Source organism: Pseudochaenichthys georgianus, chromosome 10 (assembly GCF_902827115.2).
Source record: "Pseudochaenichthys georgianus chromosome 10, fPseGeo1.2, whole genome shotgun sequence".
NCBI lineage: Eukaryota > Metazoa > Chordata > Actinopteri > Perciformes > Channichthyidae > Pseudochaenichthys > Pseudochaenichthys georgianus.
In genome coordinates, this window is record NC_047512.1 from 20741819 (window position 1) to 20758077 (window position 16259).

Here is a 16259-nt window from a genome sequence, read left to right on the forward strand (position 1 = left end):
ATTGATATACAAATTAGGCGTTAACTAGTAATAAAGTACTATCTTGTTATCTCTTATCTTGATTAAAATGGGCTAATTTGCATGCAGTTACCAAGGCATTGCAGGTGAAAAGGATACAACAGAAAAACACATCACCTCACAACTCCCCCAGATAGTTACTTACGTCAAGTCAGTATTTTCCCCTGAAATGTTATGTTTAAATATTCAGATTAGCTTTAAATCTATAGATGAAAGACATGGTAGTAAAACGAACACCATTTATGTGTTTTTGGGAAGTTTTCTTTCCATTAGAGTGAAAGAAAACATGGAAACAAAATAGACCAAAATAACAAGTAGCCTACATGAAAAAACGATATTTTTGCTATAATGTCCTTAAACAGTAACTTCATCATTTTGATTGTTGGCTGCTCATTTAATAACTATTAATTTTACTAATTTGTCTGCTCTTGTGCGTAGTGAATACTAGGCTATATTTAACTTTTTGTTTTAATTTTTTTTTATATATTATTATGGGAAGTGCCCTTTTTCTCATTTGAGCTCCCACCCCCCAAAATGTCTGTGCACGTCCCTGAAGCACATGTGTAAAGTGTTACCAACGTTTAAAGTCCCAACAGTTTTCTCTGTTTTGCTCAAACATGTAACTTTTGATTGTACAGTATATCCACTGTGAATGAAGGACACATCAGGATAAGAAAGGAAGGGAGAGGCTTTAAAAAGTATGGGGGCAACACTCAGTAAACAGATGATTTACACTGAGGAAAGGAAACCGTATCATAAAGTGGTCTGCCTAATCCCGAAGAAGAGCTCTCGAGTTTGAAACAGGGAGGGTTGAGTATGAATGAAATGAATATGTAGCCGAGCAAATGAAAGAGATTTGGGGATAGAAACAAAGAGTTCGAGGCTGGTTGTGATGAAGTGATTAACTGACACAAAAGTTGAAATCTGGATTAAAAGTGGACGATTTTTTCCCACCAAGATCCCTGAGAGCGTCAGGGAGTCTCTGCTTGGCGTCTACATGTGTGTGTTTTTGTTTAGTTTGTCCAACACATTTGCAACCCAGAGTGGCCTGAAGGTGTGTTCTTTACGTGGGTGTGTGTTAGTGTGTTGTTTATGCTCTATTGCACTTGTGACTGTGTTTACTCTCCACACGTGGCTGTGTAAACATGTGAGCACATCCTGTTCCTGTTAGCTGTGAGAAGCCAGAGAGGAGACTCTGTTTTTGACTTTAGTTTGAAGAGTTCATGTCATTATCTGGAACCAAGAGCCATGTCTTCTCAGTCAATGACGGACCCTCATTAGATGTCCATTAAATGTGCTTTGCTCCCACACTCCTTTTGGCCGACTGTTATGTCATCCTGCTGTTCTAATAAGACTAATGTGTTTTATGAAGTCACAAGACAAGCAAGTGATAAAGGTTAGGCAGACAGACTACAGAGGCCATATTCTGGACATTAACACAGAAGCCCATGTTAACTACAAAAGGTAACTTGTCCAAAACACCATTAGTTTTTCATCAATGTTTTCAGCGATCTCGCATTCTTTATCGTGATAACTAAACCTTTTCAGCTACCTTCGGCCATCCTTTACTTTTGTGAGATATATTTGAACATATGGTGAATATCAGCATCATCATTGCACTAAACAAATCTAGTTAGGGTTTGGTATCTATCCACACAATGGAAAGAAATACAATACAATACTACAGAGTACTGACTAGAAACTGGAACCAGACAACATGTGCTGAAGGCAACCTGTCCCATGCAATACCCACTTACTTTCTAGTGTACTACATTAACTTAACAAGCCTACTGCTAACTGCTGCAGTTGCACACAAAATGATGAGAACACGATTTGGAGGTTTAGATACCCCTGGGCAAAGAAGAACTGTGTAAGGGTTAAGGTTAGCAAGAGAGTATAACATTAAATAGGTTAAGGTGCAGTCCAAGTAAACAGTTTGAAATGGTTTATTCTGGTTAAGGTCAGGATTAAAGACACAGGGTCTGTGTGTCTATAATGATGTCTCATTACTATTAGTTTCAGGTCCTTCTGATTCCCAGACAGCCTCAGTCTCTTGGTGTAACATGCTGGGGAGTCGGGGGAGATTTATGTGTGTGTGTGTGTGCGCGTGTGCATGTGTGTGTGTGTGTGTGTGTGTGTGTGTGTGTGTGTGTGTGTGTGTGTGTGTGTGTGTGTGTGTGTGTGTGTGTGTGTGTGTGTGTGTGTGTGTGTGTGTGTGTGTGTGTGTGTGTGTGTGTGTGTGTGTGATATGTGAAGGGGGTGTGCTGGAGAAAAGAGGTCTGAACAAAGAAAGGGGGCAAGTATAATTGGCTTCAGCACTGCTAGACGACACAATGACACAGCCATTGATAATGGAATGAGTTCCTGGCAGCAGTAGACCAATGGCTGCGCAGGAGTCTGTTTTTCACAGCCTCTGATTGGCTGGCTGAGGGAGGCTGTCGGTCTCCAGGTAGCAAAATGAACCTTGGAGCATATCTGTCACCCCTCTGCCTTCTGGAGGAGGGAGGGAGGGAGTGTTAAATGTGGAAGAAAAGGTGTGATCTCTGGAGAGAAAGAAACAATTGATTTGCATGCACACATATTATCTTTTATATTCTGTATGTTGTGAATCCTCGGCTACTCCCTCATCCCTTCTGCAACTCTTTGTTTTTCTTTTTCTCAGACCCAGGAGAGAGAGAGAGAGAGTGTGTGTGTGTGTGTGTGTGTGTGTGTGTGTGTGTGTGTGTGTGTGTGTGTGTGTGTGTGTGTGTGTGTGTGTGTGTGTGTGTGTGTGTGTGTGTGTGTGTGTGTGTGTGTGTGTGTGTGTGTGTGTGTGTGTGTGTGTGTGTGTGTTTCTCTGGCTGTTATTAGCATCCACATTGCCAGGGCTCTGAAATAAATGTGTTTCGTTTGTCTTTGCCTTGGCTGTACACTCCACAGCTTCTCTCAGTCTCCTTTTCTGAGAACTGTGGATTAAAGCCTTCACTTCATTTGTTTAGATTGGCCGTTTCTCAACTTCCCTGCTGCTGCAGGAGAGAAACACATGGCATTTAAACTCCAGAGAAACTGGGTTTGAGTGACTCCTGAAGAATGTGACTGCATATATATTTGAATGTGCTTCTGTGTTTTTGTGCTTATTTGCATCATTTTGCATTTGCCTGCAACTGAGGGCATGAATTGACACGCCTGCCTCTTAATGTGTAATGTCTCTACCAGCACCGGTCATCATATCTTAATGGTATCTCCTTGATCACATTACTCGGCTGCTTGTATAACACTCCTTATGTGACATGCAATTAGCAGACGATTAGCATGGGCCAGAGATTAGATGTGCCATCACAGCGCTGAGTGACATCCCCATCATCACAGCGCTGCCCTGAAGCGGAAAACACTGCCTGCCTGTCTGATGCATGCATTTGTGTCAGTCTGTCTGGTTATGTGTATCCATATACATTCCTATATGATTTAGTGTATTCTTATACAGTATGTCCATGCACCCCTCTGTCTGTCCTGCACCCTCTATTCTCTCTACTTCCTGCCATTCCTTTGTTCCTGATGATTACCCCATCCTACATCTGCCTGTCTTCTGATTTGTCTGCCTATTTGTCCCCGGTTTGTGTCTCATTTGTGTGTTTGTTCATCTGGAAGTGAAGCATGTCCTAAAATAAAACAATGTGATGTGTCTGCTGAGCAAACAGTCATCCTGTCCTGCAGATCAGCATGAACTTCTGTGTTTGGCGTTGTGTGTGTGCATGTGTGTGTGCATGTGGGTTCTGTGCGTGAGAGATCTGAAGACACCCAACATAGAGAGACAACCTAAGCATTAAATCCCATTAAAAGGCAGATGGGGCTTTGTAAGGAGAATCAAGCATTATCCAAATCAGACCCCTGTGTGGCTTTCTTTGAGGAAATATTGAAAAATATACACTTAAACATTTTATGTATAACCATCAAAGGTTTAAGAATGTAGGCCGTTCTCATTTTCTTCCTCCTCATGTTTTTCTTGCCTCCCTTTTCTCCTTTACCTTTCTCTTCTTCTCCTCCTTGCAAAGTGTTTCTTTGCAGACCATCAGCATCAGGAAACAGTTAGAAACATCAGATCTGACATTTTATAATTTGTTTATATCTAATTCCCTGACATTTTTCAGGCATGTTGATCTCGTCCTGCCCACATTCACCATGAACCCCACAATCCGTTAACCACCTAAACACATACACCCCAGCGGATCATGGTCTCTCTCTCGGAATGGATTTCTCCCCTAAATATGAGAGAGGAGGGTCTGTCTTCTCTACAGGCTGTGCTGAAGGAGGATGCACACTGAATATCAATAAGCAGCAAGGGGGTCACAGCCATGGACACAGTTCTCTCTCTCTCTCTCTCTCTCTCTCTCTCTCTCTCTCTCTCTCTCTCTCTCTCTCTCTCTCTCTCTCTCTCTCTCTCTCTCTCTCTCTCTCTCTCTCTCTCTCTCTCTCTCTCTCTCTCACACACACACCAGGGCAGAGTCCTCACAAGTATAGGTGCCTTGTTAGTTGCTAAAATAGACAAATACTCTTGTGGAGGTGTGAAAATCAGTAGCAGTACAGACATAGTGGAAACAACGGACCTGTCACACAGCTTCGAGTGAGAGGATGCATATCTATATCCATGTTTAGTGTTGTAATCTTACACTCCTGTGTGAGCCATGCTTCATAATGTTGTTGATGGTCGTGACAATGTGTTAATGTGACCAAAGCTGACTGACCTGGGTGACTTTGTGACTGTGTGTGTTCAGGGTTGAGCTTCAATACATACAGTCGGATCTTTCTGTCTCCACCAATTACTGAAACGGTAAAAAAAGAAAGACACTAAGATTATTGTTCCCGGAGCTGTTTGTGTTGGGTATTTTGAACAACAGAGATGATCTGTGACACGGAGTGTTTGTGGTTTATAGATAAAGACAGTAATCACTTTGGCTCCTTTAGTTGCTTTGTTGTTTTGTTTGAACCACGAGTTCTCGCAGGGACTTTCAAAGAAGGATACAACATCTTTATTGATGACACAAAACTATCACAAATTGTGTTGGGGCATCAGACAGTGACTGATAACACTGATGTGAAGACGTGAACGTGGTGATGGTTTCCACGTGGGACCCCTGAGGCTGTTGTGTCCGTCTCCATCAGTCAGGCTCTAATCACAAGGGTCTGAGCCCCTGACCCATTTCATGAGATCATCCGTTCTTGTTTACTGTGTGTTTATGTGTCCATGTGAACACACACGACCACGTGGGTGTAGTGTTTGGATTCACTTTGTAGGTATATTTTCCTTTTATTATGGAAGGATATAAATGAAGAGTTTATTTTTCGTGTGTGTGTGTGTGTGTGTGTGTGTGTGTGTGTGTGTGTGTGTGTGTGTGTGTGTGTGTGTGTGTGTGTGTGTGTGTGTGTGTGTGTGTGTGTGTGTGTGTGTATGTGTGTGTGTGTATATCTGTTCTTCCCTCCTGTCCCCTATCTGTCCATACACATTGATGGAGGTAGAGCAGTTGTCAGTCAATTGACCTACATTAGCTGAGCCTGCAGCATGGAGATTTCCTCTGGGGGCAATACAGTTATGGGTGTGGTCTGTCTGTGTGTGCGTGTGTGTGCGTGTGTGTGCGTGAGAGAGAGATTGTGCGTGCATGCATGTCTACATTTGGGTGCGTGTGTCCTATATAAGGTATAACCCAATCTCAAAAGGGTAAATGTGGGGTCAAGATAACAGGCCCACATCCACAGTGATATTTAGAAGTGAAACAAAGCAGACATTAAGAGAAAGAGACATTTAAACTTCACAACATGCTTTAGTTCATAATCCTCAAGATGAAGATGAGTTTTAATTGTTGATAAATCTGAGAAATAATTATTTCAAGTACCTTTTTTATGATTCTAAGTTTGGGGTGATTATATTATTCAGATGTCCATAATTTTCATTGACAAACATTAGTTTTGATTTATCCACAGAAAGTAAATGGCAACTTTCTTTTAAAATAAACGAATGGTTAATGTTATTTATCTTGCAAAAATGACCAACATTGTTGGGGTCCAGCTTCTCAGATATGCTGCTTTTCCTTTTTATATTTTCTAGATTCTTGTTCGGACAAAAGAAGCTTTTTCTTCAAACAATGGGGATTTTTGTATCATTTGCTAAGATCCTGGATAGACTAAATACTATATAGTTTGAGAAAAATCAAACATAATAATAAAGAAAATATTTCACAGTTGCAGCCATGTTAATGTTAGGGAAGATGTTTCAGCTCCTTCTGTAATTAGACATGAGTATGACAAATAAAGAACCTTGAACCCTTGAACCTTGAGCTTTGAAGAAAGGAGTCAAAATGTGTTTAGGGGAGAGACTGCAGGGTGATGATGAGGTTGGCACGCAGTGGGAATGTCTGGTGCCAGTGCACATATTTCATTATCTATAAAGCGCTTAATTAAACTCTAGATTTCCCAAACACTCAAACTCATTTTCCGGATAGCTGTAGATATCTGTTATATTTTTTATGTGCGATAATAAACTGCTGAGGGTGAAAAGCAAACCATCACTGCCAACCCCCAAAAATACCCCACAATGCAAAGCACCTATTAGAGGCAATGACATCACCCCTTTCCTCCTGGTAACCATGGTTACACTTACCTCCTGCTGGCAGAAATCAGCACCCATACGACTTTACTTGATTTTTTCTTTTTTTCCTCGTGGCTGTCTCGTCTGCTTTCCTCTCGTCTGTCTGCTCCAACAGGCTTTGTCTCCTCTCTCATGTCTCTTCTCTTCCTTCATCTGTCCCCTTTACATATATTTTATTTTTCTCTATGCATCCCCTTCTCTTTCCCCTATACTCCCCGCCTATTCCATGACGATTTCTTTTTCTAACAACAGGCTTAATGTATTTTGCCTTCAAGCTTTGAGCATTTTTCTCCTCCTGCTAAACCTTAAAATGGAGGCAGAGGAAGGTAGAGAGTTAAAACAAAGACAAATGCAGAGGTGGAGATGTCCTGCATAAACAAAGGAAACACAAATGTGAACATGCTATAGCTGCAGCTGAAAAGGCAGTGCATCTTCAACAGAGGGCAACAACACAATGGATGTTACTCAGTCAGGCATAAAATGAGGATTGCAGCCGAGGCGATGAGAAGCAAAGATCAGGCCTGTAAACAAAGACTGAGCTGAGATAGGTGGACAGTCACAGCTGGACCGTGCAGGCAGAATGAGTTACTGCTCCATACTGATAACCTAAAGGACAGATGGGTGCTGTATTCAAATCTATTCCAGAGCCATAGTTCTGCAGGAGGGAAGGGTAAAGTGCTGTGGCTTCCCGCTCAGGAAAGCTACATCCCAGGAGCACCCACTGTAAAGAAGTACATGGGGATAGAGGGCAGTGCACTGCATTACAATCCATTTCGCAGACAGGCTGTGTGGGTGGGGGGTAAAAGAGGAGTATTAAGAGCCATTGTGAAGCTGTATTATAGTAAGCAGCTTACAGTCCCTGTGCCCGGCTGCTTCTTTGCGTGGGGGGGAAGGAGATGGACAAAGAAGGGACACAGAGGAAGAGACCAGGAGAGGCATGAGTGGCAGGGAGGACTGGAGGACAGGGAGACTCGTCCTGGTGTCCTCCCATGTTCAGAGATTATTTACTTTTGTCTTTCTTTACATATAAAACAACCAAACCTGTCTCTTTTTTCTTGTGTCTTCTGCTTCTCTGTATTCAACATCAATTATTTGTAGTTTTTCTCTTCATCCACTAGTGATCTACTCCCTGTGATGCTGACATGTATCCCACTGTTGCTATATGTTACCAGGGAGGTGATCAGCGCTCTCTACCACCCAACTGATTCAGAGACGGGAGGGGAGGGCATGGGGGAAACGGATGGTGGAGGTTTCCATGGAAACTGGGAGTCTGTTGCTGGCCGACATCATCTGTTGTTGCCTGGCGCGGAGCGGGCACATGAATATTTGAGCTTTATGGACAGGGACAGACGAATGACACACACTGATCTCTGTATCTCCACCACCATCTTAGATGGAATATACAGAGGTCAATGAGGGGGAAGAGGAAGGAAGTGATGGAGGGATGAAGGAAAGGCGGGGTCACAAAAGGAGTCTGACAGACCTCCATTTTAGGGCAGAGAGTGTCCTGGCTATCTGGGTTAGCAAAACAGAAATGATCAAATATGTAGGAACAAAAATAAACATTACCAAAATGAAGAAATTAAAGGATTGTGACCGGGTGAAAGAGTATTTGTGTGCTGACAGACATGCAGAGTAGATGATGGCAGGGTGAGAACAAAGAGGAAGATGGAGGGAGGGCCTGTGACGTGCCATGAGAGCAGTAAATTAGGGCACTGGAGCTTGTTTTCCCTCTCTCTTCCCCCCTTGTTCATCCTGCAGTATTTCTAATGAATCCTCTCTCAGGGTTGTTTCTTCTGCCTGCTGAAACACACACACACACACACACACACACACACACACACACACACACACACACACACACACACACACACACACACACACACACACACACACACACACACACACACACACACACACACACACACACACACACACACACACACACACACACACACACACACACGATAGTCACAGATTTTATTGTGAGACTGTGAATTGACTTGGGAGGTTAATTGTGCACAGTCTGACTGCACTGCGTCAAAAAGCACAGAAACTAGAACAAATATCCAAGTTTCCTCACTGGCTTGCAGCTCTCTGTTATGAAGCTTTGTATGAATGTGCTTGCACTCTTAAAATACATTTATTTAAAGGTGGGGTAGGTAAGTTTGAGAAACCGGCTCGAGATACACTTTTTGTTATATTCCATGGACAACCCGGTATCACGCCGAGACGTGAACATGTGCCGCTTTACCATTGCTGGGAGACGTGAAGATGTCACGGTTGGTTTCGTCTTTTAAAGCGTGACAGCTACACGGTATTGTTAACAGTGGAGAAATAACCGCAAACCCCGACCTAATGATTTATTTTGTAATAGCCACAGTCGATTAGGCCGATTTTCTTGTTGCCCCAGCTGGTCTACACCTCTTTTAGCAGAAACAAAGGCTACATTAATGTATTAAATCGATGTTAATCCATGCGTGGAGATGTGACGGACGTGACGTTGTGAATAGATGTCGATGATTGGATGGTTATCCGCAATGCATGCTGGGATTTGGTGTTTATGTGATGTGAAATCTGAAAACGTTTTTTAAAATACAATAATACTTTATTCCGAGTGTACTTGCTTTTCTCTTTGAAAGTCATCACATAACGGCATTGTAATACACGGTTCGGCTGCATTACATATTACATATCTGCCGTAATTCTCTATTTATAGAGCCCTGCTGATACGTGCTCCTGTTTGTCTCTTGACAAACAGGAGAACTGCCGCCAGAGCTGAATATGTGACGTGGATCATAAATATATAAGCAATTAAACATTATCTTACATTTCTTTTCACACAATACGTCTCCTTGCAGTATCAACACTAATTCGGCTAATTTTGATATTTGATCCAATTGGTAGATAGGCTGTATTTACACCATAAAGGTGCACAGCTCTGATATAAAGGGACACCCAGTGGTTAAAGCATGTTATTGAATTTCATTATTTTTATTATTAGATATTAATAGGATCCCTATAAAGTATATTCATTACTCGTTATTCTCTACTAATAGTTAATTAACGACTGTATATAATGACTAGTTTGCACATCCCTTTCAAGATGAATGAAAAACTTGGGTCGCAGGTTCCTCAAGTGCATTACAAGACATCTATCAATATGTGTGTACTACACCATTAAACTGTCATTCTGCACATTCCTTATATTATCTACATACATCTAAGAGTATAATAATACATATATATAATATCAGTTTAATAATAAACACATAAGTGCTTAAACAATAAACATAGTTAACATTGCAGGAAAGCAATATATTAGACGTTAAGTACTTTGTCAGGCTTAATATGTATCTGTAGATACAAATGTCACTGTGTGTGCTGTGTGCTCTGCATGTGTGACCATTAAAGAATCAGAATCAGAATACCTTTATTAGTTCCACAGAGGGGAAATGTGCAAAAAAGTACTAAGTTATTATAGAATAAACAATATGCTAAAAAAAAAGATAAAGTTACATAATTTTCAAAAATACAGATAAAAAACAACTTTTTTTAACGCATGTAAGATATGCAACACTAAGCTGTATGTGGCTCTTTCCTGCTGTAACGCTGCACATAAGAAATGTGCAGAATGACAGTTTAATGGTGTAGTACACACATATTGATAGATGTCTTGTAATGCACTTGAGGAACCTGCGACCCAAGTTTTTCATTCATCTTGAAATCTTGAAAGGGATGTGCAAACTAGTCATTATATACAGTCTTTAATTAACTATTAGTAGAGAATAACGAGTAATGAATATACTTTATAGGGATCCTATTAATATCTAATAATACAAATAATGAAATTCAATAACATGCTTTAACCACTGGGTGTCCCTTTATATCAGAGCTGTGCACCTTTATGGTGTAAATACAGCCTATCTACCAATTGGATCAAATATCAAAAGTAGCCGAATTAGTGTTGATACTGCAAGGAGACGTATTGTGTGAAAATAAATGTAAGATAATGTTTAATTGCTTATATATTTATGATCCACGTCACATATTCAGCTCTGGCGGCAGTTCTCCTCTTTGTCAAGAGACAAACAGGAGCACGTATCAGCAGGGCTCTATACATAGAGAATTACGGCAGATATGTAATATTTAATGCAGCCGAACCGTGTATTACAATGTCGTTATATGATGACTTTCAAAGAGAAAAGCAAGTACACTCGGAATAAAGTATTATTGTATTTTTAAAAAACGTTTTCAGATTTCACACCACATAAACACCAAATCCCAGCATGCATTGCGGATAACCATCCAATCATCGACGTCTATTCACAACGTCACGTCCGTCACATCTCCACGCATGGATTAACATCGATTTAATACATTAATGTAGCCTTTGTTTCTGCTAAAAGAGGTGTCGACCAGCTGGGGCAACAAGAAAATCGGCGTAATCGAGTGTGGCTATTACAAAATAAATCATTAGGTCGGGGTTTGCGGTTTCTCCCCTGTTAACAATACCGTGTAGCTGTCACGCTTTAAAAGACGAAACCAACCATGACATCTTCACGTCTCCCAGCAATGGTAAAGCGGCACATGTTCACGTCTTGGCGTGATACCGGGTTGTCCATGGAATGCTCTTAACATCCCGATAGCAATGAATATCTTAAGTGCTTTGACAAAAATCCATTAAAAAATGTCATCTGTGGAAGCCATAGTACTGTAAAAAGCACGACCAATCATCTGAGCCGGCCTGGTTAAAATAACTGGATGGCCTACCTGCCTGTCAGCCTTCCACCTGTGCACAAATGTATCTCGTGCCCTCATTGGTCATGTGCGCGTTCGTGTGTGTTGGAGGAGGGGCACTCGAGCTGGTTTCTCCAAAATTACCTACCCCACCTTTAATGTTAGAATATAACTCATTCTGTAGGAATGTGTGTGTTGTTCCCTCTGCAACTATCTTTGTCATAATCATCAGTTTAACTCTCTGGTATGTCTTGTATTTGAGTATTTTCCCATGGCCCCAACTCTGTGAGGGTCTTCCTCTGCTGATGGGGTTACCACCTGTCCCAGAGGTCCTGTGTGCAGCAGGGACCATCGTTACACTTCATTCAGACCAGTGTTGGAATGAGAAATATTCCCATAGTTACACTTAAGTGCATTTTGTTATTCCTTAGTGTTTCACAAGTATGCAACTTTCTCATATAATCTTTAGTTGTTCCATCTGGATGATGTTGCTCCTTTATGCTGGATTTATATGTCGGTATTGATTTGGTTACATGTCTGTTTTGTCCAGACTTTGTGGAGTTGTTAATAAAGAAGAACATAGGACATTATAGGGCAAGCAATAATGGCAATTGTTGTCTTGTTTCCAATTATTCTTTACTCCACATGCGCAAAGAAAAGTCTTTAATGTAAAATTAAGAAGGGGCCACTGAGTTAGCATTGTGTTGGGTTTTCATCATGTGTTGCAATTCATTTATGGATGTGTGCATGCTTTTAGGCCATTTCTGCTGTGTGGGCTTGCATGAACATAAGTAGAACCAGCGCTATATAGACTGAGAGTTACGTCATCTCCGTTCACTCCAATGGACCACTTTTTTACAGCAATGGCGGATCGTGGAGTCTCTCAATCGTTCCCCGGAAGTTAGCGCCAAGGCTAGCAGAGCTGTAGAGTTGCAGCATAATAGACCGTTCGTGACGGACTTTTAAAGGTAAGAAGAAGTTTAAAGATTTATATTGCGGATATTATCAGTACATCTGATTCAAATTAACATGTGTGTTAAAGGATGTCAGTGGATTATCCCTAAATTAGTAGATTTAGGGAACGTTTACAGATAACAGATTAAGCTAGGATACCGAAGCAAGTTAGCAACACACGTTGAACAGCCTTTTAATTGTAAATTCCGTTCTCTTAATGTCATTTCGTCCAACGTTGTTGAATTAGAGAAGAGGGGCTTCTAAACGGGATTGTATGCGGGGGTGGAGGGAGTTAAATATTAGATAAATATAACTTTGGTGCGTGTAAGAGTGAGTGTTTTTAGCAGAGCCATATTGTGTCCTTGTAATAATCATTATGTTGATTATTACCTGTCTGTATAATGTTGCAGCTCAGCTGATTTTGGATTGATAGCAAAGGGAGAGGGACTTAAGTGAGAGTGAAAACACAAGGTAAGTTTAATACTACTATTTTATATAAGTAAGCATACTAAACATGTATTCTATCACTGTATTATATAAGTAATCTTGTTAGTAACCTACTGTATGGCAGGTGGAGGGGCAGTGATGTTACAGGTGGAGGGGCAAAACTGCAATACTGCAAACTCACAAGACAGAGAAATCAAAGTTTGTTCTCCAGAGAAGAGGTTGATTTCACTTCAATTTTTTATTTCATATTTTCTAAATATGTGGAAATGTCAAAAAACAACAACTTGAGAGCTGTAACCAAGACAACTGGAACAACATGATTAGAGAGCCACCAAGGTTTTTCAAGTCCCTCTCTTACTCCATTTTGCCAACCCAAACTTCCAGGTACATGACGGGACACCATGCTTGTTTTTGTTGTTTGCGCTCCTCTGGCTGGGTGCTGGCAGGTGGAGGGCAGTGATCCCATCCCTTCTTCCCTCAATCTTTGAGACTAATGTAAGTAGAAGACATGACACTGTACATTTTCGAACATTTAAAATATTATACCACTTAAAAATAAGAAATATTACTTTTGTTACTAAGAGTTCATACTTATTATACCTGTGTCACCTTTCACACTATAGCTGTTGTAGAGGCTAACGGTACGTCCACACAGCAGCTTCAGAAGAAACTTCCACCGCTTCCAACGCTTCTCTGTCCATTGACTTTGAATGGGGATGACGTCACTTTGCCTCGCTTTTCGCCGAACTACATTGTGGGGGAGCGAAGCGAAGATTTCCAGGATGTCCAGGATCTCCAGGATTCAAAAGTTGAGCAATGTTCAACTTTTGAAGCTGAACTGGAAGCGCCAGCCAATCAAACACGTTTATGCAAATCTGACAGTAGAAGCGCTAGCCAATCAAACCGCGTGTAAGCAGGGAGAACCAGACCGCAGTTCATTTCCTCATATTCCAAATGAGAAATTACGGTAGCAAATCACCCGGTTCTTTACGACCAGAACTATTAACGGGATACAAACCGGAGGAACCAGACATGGAGGGAGGTGGCAGAGACAGTGGGTGAAACTGGTAGGTTTTCGCCTGTTTGGGGAGTTTATATATATATATATATATATTAGGGCCGGGATTTTAACGCGTTAATTAAGATTAATTAATTACACAAAAATTAACGCGTTAAAAAAATTAACGCATTTTAATCGCACTTTAATCGCACTTATTTTTGCACAGCGGAACGTTTCTCACTGGATGAGTTTCAGGCGTACCGATTATACTGGAGCACCAACTAACGTTCATGACTTCAGCATGGGACTTCAAACAACAACAAACCACGGTGAACAATAGTCAAACATGAACGAACAAGCTGATGAGACCGCTTTGGTCGGCCCCGTGGATGGGACATTTTGTTTTCAAAAACGGACAGATGGAAGCGTCGATAAGAGCACGGTGGTGTGCAAATTATGCAAAAAAGAATGTGCATATCACCGCAGCACATCGAGCCTAAAGTATCACCTAAATGCAAAGCATGTAGCAGCTAGCATGTAGCAGCTAGCGTGGACGTTAGCCCGACTCCGAGTGCAAGGAACCACACCCTGACCCGACCCACACTCAACCAGACGACTGGTTTCAGGGCCAGGATAAGTAAGTCCACGTCTGAGAGAATAACCAGCTCACTGGACTGCACTCGACTGTCGACCACCTGGAGTCACATCCATGTGGAAATTGCTTCTCACTGTTCTGAGGTCAAATATGTATATTTGATTAAAAATGCGATTAATTTCGATTAATTAATTACAAAGCCTCTAATTAATTAGATTAATTTTTTTAATCGAGTCCCGGCTCTAATATATATATATTGCTCGCATAAAATCCCCGGGTTTTTTTGCTTTGTATGTTGGGGGCGGGAGATTCATGGGATTGGTTGTTGGTCGCATTGCTCGCAAAAAATCCCCAAGCTGTTAGACACGCCCAGCTCCAAGATTTTCAAGATTTTTGAAAAGTTGCTGTGTGGACGTACCGTAAGCCAACGCTTTAAGCCTCTGAGGATCCGCTTGGTGGGTGTAATTGACGCACACAAGTTTGCTGCCGAATAAAGGTCAGAAACAAAGTTTCCAGTTTGAAACAGTCCATTTATTTCCATTTTACTGGTTTCCATTTACTTGCTTCTTTCCATATTCACCACACGATATTACCGTTTACACAATACCTTTGCTTTGCTTGTAATCCCGTGTTTGTGTGTGTGTGTGCTCCGTGTGTGCTCCTTGTGTGTGTGTTCAAAAACTGTATGGGCCTTCCGGCGGAACCTCTCCCCAACACACATAGGTTCCTACCTTTATACCCACAGTTAATTGGCTCCTACAGCTGTGATCATGAGCTATGGGCTTTGTAGATACAGGTCCCGGGGTGAATCGTGGTGCAGGGGCCCTTCTCTTTTTGACCACAGGGCGATGCACGAAGATGGTGGGTATAGCCTCTGCTCTCAGCCTAGTCTTGCCCTTTTTTGTCTTGACAAACTGGTCTGCATCAAAATGTGCCTGCGGAGTGACTTGAGGTTACTTCACACACAGAACAACTCAGTTTTGTCTCCCCACATACATATTCCATAGTGGTTGAATACACAGTATTAGGAAACACTTTATACTTACTGGACATGTTATACTCATTACATACTGTATATAAAATATGACCAAGAATGTGAGACAACTTTATAGAAATTCATATCACATCTGTTACTGATGCCATTTTTCATACTTTGTTAAACTCACAAATAATAAAGTTCCATAACTTCAGTTGGGAACAGAGACCACACCGTATCTCCCCAAGGCCATGTCCCATCCAATAGGTGTGCTATATAGGTGTGTATAACCCTTTCTCCTGTCTGTTACTCCCTCTTTCAGCACAAGAACCAGAGGGGGATTCAATGGAGCCTGAATACCTGCACTGAGACCCTCACCCTGCACCCTGAGTCTCAACTCTCAGTGTTTTTCAAGCCTTTCCCTGTTTTTTTGTATTAAACAAAACATTAAGCTTTCCCAATGGTGTGGTTTTCGTTTTGTGAAAAAGTGCAAATGCAGTGTTTGTATATAATTACATCACATATTTTTTTGCTGTTGGTCGTGAAATTGCTCCTGCTGACTTGAGCCAGCCATTTTTTCCTCCGCTCTGTGTCAGTGGGGAAGCCGTACATTCGTACTCCTTTCTCTGAGCGATTGGAGCATCCCCAGGCAGCACAGCAAACCATGGTGGCGACTAGGAGGCAGCACAGCAAACCAGGACAACACGGAGGAAAAGGCACAGACAAACTGCATGATATGCTATTCAATGTTTATTGAATTCCATGTATTTGCAATGGATGTTCCTAAAACAACACATTTAACATCATCATCATCATCATCATCATCATCATCATCATCATCATCATCATCATCATGCTGCTGCTGCTAGTCCTTTGATAGTCACCTGTCGGTCTCCTGTCCTTTCTGAAA

The 16259-nt window shown here is 41.5% G+C and overlaps 1 long non-coding RNA gene across 4 annotated transcripts in view; it reads left to right on the forward strand.

Moving 5' to 3' along the window:
• The window catches only part of LOC139434592 (uncharacterized), a 34935-nt gene extending 19169 nt beyond the window's left edge, over positions 1–15766 (forward strand). Inside the window, exons 2-6 of one of the 4 annotated variants that reach the window (XR_011643914.1) lie at positions 12239–12345; positions 12742–12802; positions 12885–13273; positions 15097–15234; positions 15672–15766. This is a non-coding gene — a long non-coding RNA (uncharacterized lncRNA). The other 3 variants (XR_011643912.1, XR_011643915.1, XR_011643913.1) reach the window with 3 other exon arrangements.
• Positions 15767–16259: the final 493 nt, after the last annotated feature.